Source organism: Chenopodium album, chromosome 8 (assembly GCF_948465745.1).
Source record: "Chenopodium album chromosome 8, dcCheAlbu1.1, whole genome shotgun sequence".
In the NCBI taxonomy this organism is placed as follows: Eukaryota; Viridiplantae; Streptophyta; class Magnoliopsida; order Caryophyllales; family Amaranthaceae; genus Chenopodium; species Chenopodium album.
Window position 1 is genome coordinate 1,674,795 of NC_137841.1, and position 6,841 is coordinate 1,681,635.

The 6,841-nt window shown below is 36.9% G+C and overlaps 1 pseudogene; it reads left to right on the plus strand.

Moving 5' to 3' along the window:
- Nucleotides 1-2,550: 2,550 nt before the first annotated feature.
- On the plus strand, nt 2,551-6,346 carry LOC145642566 (putative disease resistance RPP13-like protein 1; annotated as a pseudogene).
- The last annotated feature ends 495 nt before the right edge of the window (nt 6,347-6,841 follow it).

A 6,841-nucleotide genomic window follows, 5' to 3' on the forward strand; every position in this document is an offset into this window, starting at 1 on the left:
AGAATAATGTCTCCAAAATTGCTGCTATTTAATTGTGCTTGGTTTTTAATTAAACTTGCTAGTAGTTTAAATGTAGGACTGCGCGTTAAAATGGGTTAATTCTATAATGACTGTTTTTTTTGACAGGAAATTCTATAATGATCTTGGTAAAGCAGCTCTTTCCTGAATGTAAGTTGCTTCTTTTAAATTTGTCATTGCAAGTTTGCAACTGAAGATTTATCTGCAGTACAATACTACTTATGAGTACATTATTTTTCTTACTGCCCTCAAATTTCTTGAATGTTTTGTTTATTTATTACTTTAGTTTATTTTTTTTAGTTGGAACAGAAACTCTGGCTTTTACTTCACGTTTCTTTTTAGTTGGCATGTTTGACTTTGAACATTATCTATTTATGTTACTTGTAATTCCTTTTGGGAAATTTTGTTAATTACTACCTAAAAAACAGAGGCTTTGTGAATTACTACCTCTAAAACTGATTAATTCAAGTGATTGCTACCATTTTCCCTAATCAAACGATTTAAGCTCTTAATGATATCATTAACCGATTAATTTGTAATTAGTTACTTTTAAACCTTAAGTAACTAATTTAACCCTAGAACAACCTCCACACCACCATTGCACCACCACCCTCCACCCACAAACGAACCTAGCTCCTCCAACTCCCCACCATGATATCACCCTTTTCTCAGTCCCCACCCTAAAACCACCATCCGCACACCCTTAAACCACCCCTCTTTCAATTTCACGACCCCCCCCCACTCACGGCGGCCCTAACCCCTTTCCCCTCGCCGAAAAACCTGGCTCGACCTTCCCTAATCTGCCTCCACCCCCTATTCCCCTAATCACCACCTTAAAGCCCTAGGGTTTTAATTTTAGGGCTTTAAAGTTTAAATTTGGGACTTTAGGATAGTGATTAAGGGGGGAAGGGGGTGGAGGAGACTTAGGGAGGGCCCAATAGGGTTCTCCGACGAGGGGAGGGGATTAGGGTCGCCGACGGGTGGGAGGGGGGATTTTTCGAGGGCGGGAGGGGTGGTTGGTGGTTTAGAGGTGGTGCAATGTGGATGCCAGGGCGGGGGTAGGCTTCTCATCAGCTCGCCGGCAAGGGGATAATGGGGGCAAGGGGGCTGCCGGAGATGATGGGTTGGGGTAAGGGGGCCGCCGGAGGTGGTGCAGTGGTGGTTTAGAGGTGGTGTTAGGGTGTATTTAATTAATCATGGCTTAAAAACAACTAATTACAATTTTGCTAGATAATGATGTCATTAAGAGCTTAAATCACTTAATTAGGGGCTGATTAGGGAAAAAGGTAGCAATCACTTAAATTAATCAGTTTTAGGGTAGTAATTAACAACTTTTTCTTTTAGGGGTAGTAATTTACAAAGCTTCTGTTTTTGAGGTAGTAATTAACAAAATTTCCTTCCTTTTGTGATTTATATCTAGGAAAAAGAAATATTCATCCTATAAGGTTTTGTTATACTTGTTTCATGTATCCATTTAGGAAAATTATGAACATAGCCACAAATACTATGTATAAGAAGCTAAATTAGGAAATATTGAAGATAAATTAACATTAATTACACCGATCTATGCGTGACTTTGTCATGAATTTCCAACTTAATTCCATTTTAGGAAATATATTTAATGTTTATACATAGCCCTAAAGGTTACTTATGCCATCATCCTATTTTTTAATCTATCCTCTGTTAGTGAATAATAGTGAACTTGTTGCACGTTTTAAGAAATTGGGGTTTGGGTATTCACAAATGACACTAATACTTTGTTTGAATTAATTTCACATAATGCTTGGAATTCAATGATGTCAAAACATTTTGTAATTGTAATCTAAACTTTCTTGTTTAAACTTTCTAAAAGAAAATGGAACCACTTAATTTCTAATCCGTATTATTTCCCTGTTTTTTGGAGCTACAACGGGTTCTTGACATGATTAATAAGACTGAAGACTTGATGTCACTAATCCCACTCAAGGCCTGTTCTCTTACGTTGAAATTCAGCTCAGTTCAACTCAGCTCAGCTCAGTTCAGTTCAGTTCAGCTCCTAATTTCCTTCTCTTATAAAATATTCAGTTCAGTTCAGCTCAGCTCAGCTTAATTCAGTTCAGTTCAGTTTAGTTCAGCTGAGTTCAGTTAATGAGAACAGACCCTTAGTCTAGTGGAATTCCTTTATATTGTGTTTATAAGGATTGGGCTTTTCTTGTGGACCTCTACAACTAAACCAAATTAGAGTAGATGCTCAAGGATTTAGTTGTGAAGGTGTTATACGCAGTATATTTTATACTCCGTACTGTATTTGTGACAAGATGAAGGGGTTATATTATACTCGTATATTATTAAGGAAAAGACAGCAATGAGTGTGAAAGGTACGGGGTTGACTTAAATTTGTAGATCCGGACTATGAGGGTATCCAATGAGCTTGATAAAATTATGCTTATAAGATTGCTAGGACTGTTCATTTCTCACACACTCCCTCTCTCTTTCCTGTATGATTAATTAATCGCAATTGCATCAATTACAAAATTAAGATTGTTATAGAAGATGTCTACTAGCAATGTGAAAGTTGCATTTGGTGAACTAGGTAGAGTTTTGGAAATAGAGGTTGACGAGTTTGATAAGATTATACGTACTATAACGAGTCTGATTCAGACTTGGACGCAAAAAAACACATTTTATAATAATGTTCGACCCATCCCTACGGAGGTGAAACTTAAATTGGAACGAGCGGAAGAACTTTTCATCACATGTAAAGGTACGCTGATCCCAAATCTCTGTTTCTATTTTCTTTTCCATGAATTAGTTTATCTTAATATAATGGTTAAATTATACTCCATGTCTCCATCAGTTCTCAAATAATTGTCACATTTAACTCTTTTTTCGCTATTTATATACTAATTTTGATTATTGTTCTTTAGTTACGTATTAAAAATAAATTTTATATGAAATATATTGTTATGTAGATATTTCCTATTAATAAAAAGTTTCATTATATGGAGTACCAACTTTTTTAATTTTTTTATTAATACTCCCTCCGTTTTTAAATACTTGCCCCATTTTTCCATACGCGAAGTTTTAGGAGAAATTGAATAAAGTTATAAAATATGAAGGTAGTGGGGTAGTTTGGAGAATAAAAAATTATAAAAAGCAAAAGTAGTGAAAGAATTGGAGAAGATAGAGTATTATGTTGGGTCCACTAGGTGTAAGAAATGAATCAAATATAGTAAAAGTTTTTCATAAAAGGAAATGGAGCAAGTATTTAAAAAACGGCCGAAAATAAAAAGTGAAACAAGTATTTAAAAACGGAGGGAGTAGTAGTTAATCATATACTCGTATATCTAAGATCACAATAATAAATTGGCATTTGTGTCAAATTTGACCGTGTCATCAATTAGTTAGGTGTGGGTGGAGTACACAACCAAGTAAGATGCACATTTCCTCAAAAAAAAAAAAAGTAAGATGCACATTATGATTTTGGTTAACTTTTTTTTTTTTTTTTTTTTTTAAGAAAAGTTCTATTACAATTGCTTATTACTCATATAATTTAATTATGTTTTCATGCATGCTATTTTCTTTTCATAAGTTTATACACATTGATGTATAATGTGTGCTTTATTTTATTTCTTGTAATATAGGAAGTACTTCTGTAACTCCCTCAAGAACTTGGGCTATGGATCTTCTCCAAGACATACCTTTGATTTTACTTCCAATGATGAAATTAGAATCTAACCCCCGATATGATAGAGAGATGATATTGAGACCAAAGGGGGTAGAGGAGATTGCTAGGTTGTTGTTGGAAGACTCGAATTCCCCTGTGTCAATTTTTTCTATTGTTGGACTCCTTGCTCTGGCAAAACCTCTTTGGCGTACCTTCTTTTCCACCACCACAGAGTCAGAAAGAGTTTCAACGATAGAGTTTGGATCAATTGGGAGAACATTATTAGAACCGTAAAACATGTTGATTTTGAGAAGAATTACTTGGTTGTATTAGAAGAATTTCCAAATGAAAATTGTGAGAAATGGTTTGGTTTGTTAGAGCCCTTGTTGTCTGCTTTTGCTAAGTGTAAGCCTGGAACTAAAATAATATTCACTACCAGCTCCGCGTCTCTAGAACCTCATGTCCTGCTCCAGCTCCCAGTAGCTAAAGGTGCGCCCTTTCCATTGAGACCACTCAAGCAGGAGGACTATCTAGCTTTCTTTAGGAGCATGATAGCATTCAGAGGGTCGCTAAAATTGAGCTTAAATTCCCCTCTGACCAACATTGGTTACGAAACTATAAACAAGTGTAATAATCCCCGTGCCATAAGAATTGTAGCTTCATTTTTTTCTTTTCAATATCCTACTAAATGGAACTACTTCAATGAATTTGTGCTCAACATAAAAAATCCTGCAAAACATATTATACAAATTTATGATCTATTACAACAAGGCCATCATTATTTGAATTTCTTTTCGTTATTTCCTGTTGATTATGAATTCAACAAGGTAGAATACTACCAGTTTTTGGATGTTCAACAAAGCTTACCAGAGTCTTTCAAAGAAACGTTTGAGATGCTCCTTGGCAACGAAAATTTATTTACATGTTGCACAAGAGATAAAAGTGGTGTCATAGTGTCCTACAAGGTCCATGCTTTAGTGCGTCTGGTGGCAAAATGTTCCTCGCGAAATACATGCCTTATGACAGTAAGTCCTGATGAAGAAGAGGTTCCTAAAGAATCGGAACATGTGAGCTGTATTGTTGACTCAGAATGCATTCCGTCTGACATATTTCGCCTTGATAAAAATTTTAAGTCTTTCCTATTGCTCTCTACAAAGTTTAAGATTATGCCTCATTCGCTCAATAAAAAGATGGAACAAATCTTGAAATGGAACAGACGCTTGCAAGCTTTGGATTTTGCCATAGTAGATTGTAGACCTCTTATGGATTTCATAGCAGGATTAACACACTTGAGATACCTCAGACTTGGTGTCTCTTCTGAATCTCTTCCTGTGTGTATCACAAACCTCAAGCTGTTGCAAATTTTGGACCTTCGATACTCAAGGGTTCGAGAGCTACCAGTAGGTTTTAATAAGTTGAGCCATTTGAAGCACTTATATATTGGTGATAGATTGATAGATCTTCCGCCAAGCTTTGGGGAATTAACAGGACTACAAACCTTAGATGTCTTCATCGTAGGAAATAATAATGGGTTAGATACACTGGCCTGCTTTACTCATCTTGCCGGGAAGCTAAGGATTCGCTATCAGAAAGGTAGAGAGGAGCATGTATTACAAGAGAACACAACATTTTTAAAGGACAAGAAGCTTTATGAGCTCTCGTTAGAATGGTTGTTTTCAAACGCTGAACCAGCAGCAGCAGAGAAATACAAAAAAGAAGATGATATGGAGTCAGAACTACTGCAGCTGCCTTCAACTCTCAAAATCCTAACAGTTCAGAACTGGAAGGGGGAGAGGTTTCCAAAATGGTCAATTGATCAATTTTCTTCTATGCTTAGTTACCTTGTTTCCATACATATAGCTGACTGCAGTCGATTCAAATATCTGCCATCCATCAGTAAGATTGGCTGTCTTAAGTCTCTTGAGCTTTGGGGGCTTATTGCCTTGGAGTGGATAGAGAATTGTGATGATAATAGTATGGTTTCATCTGAAACACCATACTTCCCATCCTTAGAGCATCTGAGTTTGGTTAATTTGCCACGCCTAAAAGGATGGTCAAGAGTTGAAGAGCACAATGCTGATTACGAACAAGAACAAAAAAATCTCCCTCGCCTTGATGATCTCAGGCTAAGCGGTTGCCCACAGCTGATATCAATGCCTGATATGCCAGCTCTTCATTCACTGGAGGCAAGTAACTGCCACAGGGATCTCCTGCAACATTTTCTCGGTGTCCAAGCATCAGCAACGGTATCATCACCATCAGCTTCAGCAGTAGTTCCGGTACTTCAGAATCTCTGCTCTTTGAAATTGTCAGACATGTCAGTATCAGAACCCTTGCCAAGGGGCTTAGACTGCCTCACAACACTTGAGGAACTCTCTCTCAGTTGGCTTTATAATGTCAGAGTTCTACCAGAGTCTATTGGACATCTCATCTTGCTCCGTCATCTTGTCATCAGATATTTGCCTAATCTGTTGGATCTCCCTGAATCACTATCTGGCCTCTCTGCTTTAGAGCATGTGGAGATCCAATATTGTCCGAGGTTGAAACAAGTTCCAAGCTATTTTTCTGAACTCAAGTCGAAAAAACGACTCCAGATTAAGGAATGTATAAACCTGGAGAAAAGATGTCAACAACCTGATGGTGAAGATTATTCAACACATCTCTAATGTTATTCTAGGGTGAATTGCCTAAACTGGTAAAGTATCTCCCTTGTAAATTGCTTTTTATTTCAGTCATCATTCTAAAATTAAATTGGCTATGAAACTTTTGTTTCTGATCCTCCCTCTGTCTCAGGGCGACCCTGGCAATCAGCATCATCAGTTTTTAAGCTATATCAAGGTTAGCTATTACTTTTGAATCTGTTGAATTATGCGTGCTTACGAAAAATAACTTCAACATCAGATGCAGAGGGAAATTACATCACAGTTTGTGTGTAAATCCCTTCACTGCTAAACCCTCTCTGTGTAAATTTTCACTGATGCATCTTTATTTTGGCAGCAGTTAGAAAAACCTAAGCTAATAAACGAGTTTTTTATCTGATATAGGATTTGTTAAGAAGCATGAGATGTCGCAACATGTTGGGTCACTACTATGCCTGCAAGCAAGAAATACATAAATGTTCCGGGACCAAGAAGAGAAAACAAATGAGAGTTCAAGATTGTGAGGACAAGCTAAGGT